Source organism: Acinonyx jubatus, chromosome B2, assembly GCF_027475565.1.
Source record: "Acinonyx jubatus isolate Ajub_Pintada_27869175 chromosome B2, VMU_Ajub_asm_v1.0, whole genome shotgun sequence".
Lineage (NCBI taxonomy): Eukaryota > Metazoa > Chordata > Mammalia > Carnivora > Felidae > Acinonyx > Acinonyx jubatus.
The window spans coordinates 90,999,495-91,004,676 of NC_069385.1; the positions used below are offsets into that span (position 1 = coordinate 90,999,495).

General features: G+C 32.4%; 1 pseudogene; it reads left to right on the forward strand.

Moving 5' to 3' along the window:
* The first annotated feature begins 451 nt into the window (after window positions 1-451).
* Window positions 452-612, forward strand: LOC113599013 (uncharacterized; annotated as a pseudogene).
* Window positions 613-5,182: the final 4,570 nt, after the last annotated feature.

Below are 5,182 nucleotides of genomic sequence, written 5' to 3' on the forward strand. Positions count from 1 at the left end.
GATATTCCCTCTTCAAACTGTTTCAACATCATATTTGGAACTTATTGCTAATGCAAAAAAGTGAGAAAAGGAAATAAAAGACATACAGATTGGGAAAGATGTCTTTGATGGACAAAGGAAATAAAAGTCATACAGATTGTGAAAGATGACCAAAAGTGTCTTTGGTCACAGATGACATGATCATCTACATTGAACATCAAAAATAATCAACTAAAATCTCCTGGAACTAATAAGCAATTATAACAAGTGTCCATACTACAAGGCTGATATACATAAATGTTCTGCTATCCTATATACCAATAAAGAACAATGAACAATGAAGTGGAATTTGAAATTAAAAACAAACAATTCCATTTAAATTACCATTCCTCCAAATGAAATGCTTATGTATGTATCTAACAAAATATGTGCAAGATCTATATGAAGAATACTACAAAAATCTGATGAATTAATCACTTCTCGGCCTTTTGGCTAAGATCAAGTGCAAAAATCTGATGAATTAAATAAAAAATAATAATAACCACATAAGTGCAGAGATATTTCATATCCATGGATAAGAAGACTCAATATTGTCAAGATGTCTGTTCTTCCCAACTTTATCTGTAGATTCAATGCAATCCCAATCAAAATCCCAGAAAGTTATCTTGTGGTTACAACAAACTGATTCTAAACTTTATACAGAGAGGCAAAATACCCAGGATAGCCAAAATGGTATTGAAGGAGAAGAATAATGTTGGATGACTTCATTACTCAATGTCAAGCCTTACCATAAAACTATAGTAAACAAGAGAGTGTGGCAATATAAATCAACTGAATACAACTGAGGTCCCAGAAATAGACTCACATAAATATGGTCAATTGATATTTGACAAAGGATCAAAGGCAATAAAATAGAGCAAATAATTGTTTTTTCAACAAATGGTGCTGGAACAACTGGACATCCACATACAAAAAATGAATCTAGACACAGACCTAATACCCTCCACAAAAACTAACTCAAAATGCATCATTTTATATAGACCTAAGTCTAAAACATAAAACTCTAAAACCCCTAGAAGATAACAGAAAAATAAAACCTAGATGAGCTTAGGTATGGGAATGTCTTTTTAGATATAACACCAAAAAAAAAAATTCATAAAAAATAATAAAACAAAATACAGCAAAACCTTGGTTTGTGAGCCTAATTTGTTCTGGAAATATGCTTGTAATCCAAAGCATTTGTATATCAAAGTGAATTTCAAGAACAATTGGCTCAGTTGTGACCATGTGATGTTTGGCACCATGTACTACCAGCATCGCACTCACTTATCAAGTTAAAATTTATTGTAAAGGTTTGCTCATCTTGTGGAAAACTCATAGGACAAGCTATTTGCAATCCAAGGTTTTACACTAATGGATAAGCTGGAATTCATTAAAAAAAAAAATCTGCTCTGTGGAAGACAATGTGAAGAGAATGAGAAGACAGGCTGTGAGAAAATATTTGCAAAAGATATATTTGATAATGAACTCTCATCTAAAATGTGCAACGAACTATTAAACCTCAACAACAGAAAAGCAACCCAATTGAAAAATGGATCAAAGACCTGAAGGTACACTTCACAAAAGATATGCAAGAGGCAAATGAGCATATAAAAACAGTTTTGTATCCTACGTCATCAGAGAAACTCAAATTAAAGCAACAATAAGATACTAATACACACTTATTAGAATGGCCAGAACCTGAAGCACTGACAACACCAAATAGGGTGAGAATGTGGAGGTGGAAATGGAAAATTTCCATTCATTCATTGCTGGTAGAAATGGAAAATGGCATAGCCAATTCAGAAGACAATTCAGAAGATTCTTGCAAAACTAAACATGCCATAAAATCCAGTAAAATATCTCCTAGGTATTTATCCAAAGGAATTTAACACTTATATCCACACAAAAACCTGCACACAAATATGGCTTTATACATAATTGCCTAAATTTCAGAGTATAAGATATCTTCAGTAGGGAAATGGATAAACTGTGGTATATCCAGAAAACAGATTATTATTCAGTGCTAAAAGGAAATGAATGATCAATCCATGACAAAAACAAAACAAAACAAAACCGAAAGAACCCTGAATGCCTTTGACTAAATGAAATAAGCCAATCCAAAATGGCTTCATATAGTATAATTCCAATTACAATAAAACATTGGTTTGTGAGAATAATTCATTCCAGAAACATGCTTATAATCCAAAGAATTGTATATCAAAGTGAATTTCAAAAACCATTGGCTCAATTGTGATTATGTGACGTACGGCGTCACAAACTACTCATGTTGCAAGATATAGCTCATTTATCAGGTTAAAGTTTATTAAAAATGTTTGTTCTTCTTGCAGAATACTTGCAGAACAAGTTACTCACAATCCAAGATTTTACTATATAAGGTATTCTGGGAAAAGCAAATTTTGGAGACATTAAAAAATAATGGTTTCTAGGGATTGCAATGGTGGGGGGGAATGACTTTATAGGGCAGTGAAAATATTTTGTATGAAACCTTAAGATGGATATATGTCATATATCTATATATCTATATATCTCATATATCCCAATTCGTAGAATGCAAGACACCAAGGATGAACCCTAAGGTAATTACGATATGTTAATGTAAGTGTGTCAATTGTAGCAAATATACCACTCTGGTAGAGGATGTTGATAGTAGGGGAGGCTATGCACGTGCAGGGGCAGGCAGGGAGTATATGGGAACTCTATCTTCCTTACAGTTTTGCTGTGAACCTTTAACTGCTCTTATAGGATATAATAAAGTTTTAATTTTAAAACACCCGATACTTACGAAAATAGAATCTCTCACATTTTATTTGCAGAGGTAATACTTTCAATTATGAAACCCTGCAAAACTGATAGTGTATGAAATATTGCAAAGGAATGTTTATCTGAATCCCCTGGATTACATATCTGAAACTATACATTTTATCTAACTGTTTTCTTAATGGGGTAGTATATATTTTTAAGATCAAAAATCAGAATAACTAATATTTAACAGTCATAATTTTTGTCACCCTCCAAAATGCCAGGAGAGAATACTAAATTTGCTTAAGTTTATAAATCTACTAAAGAAATAAAGAATATTCATCTGATCTCGAGAATTGAGTAGTGATTAGCCTGGCAAGCCTGACTTGTACTATAGAGAAGAAAAAAAAATGTATGTCTTAATTAAATGAACACACTACCTGCTTCAAACCCTAGGTTTGGTGGTTGCCTCCCAGTCTTAAAGCATCCTTTTATAAAAATAGTTATATGAAAATAGCCAACTTGGTTATATCTAAGCAATTATTTAAAAATTACCTGAAAAGCAAATGAGTATTTTTTTTAAACCAGGAAACTAAACCCAATGGAAGATTTTGGATAGCCATTCCAAGATTTCTCAATCCATTAATACTTTACAGGTGATTAAAAAAAGGGACGTGTTAGATATTTTATCATTTAGTACAAATTATATTAATGAGACATACTAATAACAATGCTAGGATACACCAAACATAATTTGTGTACACGTGCAACTTAAAGAGATCATGTTTCAACATCTACTTTTGTTTTTTCATGGAGAGCTATATATTTTTCAATATAAATTAGGTAATAGTTTCTTTTTCACATTTCTAGCTATAAATTTCAGTTGTGTTTTTGATACATTAATTATACTTTCGTTTTTTAATCTTTTTGAGATACAGTTGGCATATAACATTGCATAAGTGTAAGGCGAACACATATTGATTCGACACATTTATACATTGCAATATGATTACCACTCTAGTGGTAACTAATAACTTTCATCACTTCACACAATTATTATTTCTTTCTGCTTTGAGAACATTTAAGATCCATTATCTTCGCAACTTTAATTATATATAATACAGTAGTGATAACGATAATCACAGTGCTGTACAATAGATACACAGAACTTATTCATCCTCTACTTGCAGGTATGTGCCCTTTGAATAACATCTTCCCAATTTCCCTACAGCTCCTAATAACTCTTAACAACTAATAACTCCTAACAAACTACCTAATTTGACCCTGTTTCTACAAGTTTGGCTTTTTAAATTTTTTTTTAAATTTTTTAGATTTCACATATGTGATATAATATAGTTTTGTCTTTCTCTGACTTACCTCTCTTAGCGTAATGCCTTCAAGGCCTATCCATGTTGTAACAAATGTCAGGATTTCCTTCTTTCTCTTGTCTGAATAATATTTCAGTGTGTGTGTGGGGGGGGGTGGATGTGGGTGTGTGTGCATGTATGCGTGTATCTCACATCTTCATCCATTCATCCTGATGGACGTTTAGGTTGTTTCCATATCTTCACTATTGTGGAGAATGCTGAAATGAACATGTACTGCAGCTATCTCTTAGATGTCCTGGTTTTACTTCCTTTGGATATAAATCCAGAAGTAGAATTGCAGGATTATATATTTTTATTTTTGATGTTTGAGAAACCCCCATACTATTTTCCATAATGGTTGTACCAAGAGTGCACAAGCGTTCTCTTTTCTCCACATCCTTGCCACCACTTATCATCTCTTGGTGTGTTTTCTATTTGTTTGTTTTGTGTGTGTGTGTGTGTGTGTGTGTGTGTGTGTGTGTGTGTGTGTGTGTGTCTGTGTGTGTGTCTGATGATAGTCATTCTAACAGGTGTATGAGGTGGTATCTCCTTATTGGATTTTCATTCCCTTGGTGAAAAGTTTTGTTGAGTATCTTTTCTTGTATATGTTATCCATTCATATCTCTTCTTTGGAAGAATGCCTTATTTAATTCCTCCACCCGTTTTTTAATCAAATTATTTGCTTTTTTTGTGTTTGATGGATTCTTTATTTATTTTGGATATTAATACCTTATAAGATGTATTCCTTGCAAATATTTTCTTCCGTTCTGTATATTCCCTTTTCATTTTGTTATTTTTGTTTGTTTGTTTAATGTACTTGCACTTGTCTATTTTTGCCTTTGTGCTGTGCTTTTAGTGTCATATGCAAAAAAAAAAATCTTTGCTAAGACCAATGTTAAGGAGCATTTTCCCTCTCTTTTCCTCTAGTTTTCCAGTTTGATGTCCTTAATACATTTCAAGTTAACTTATATGAATGGTGAAAGATAGGTACCCAATTTCATTTTTCTGCCTGTAGTTATTCAGTTTTCCTAACA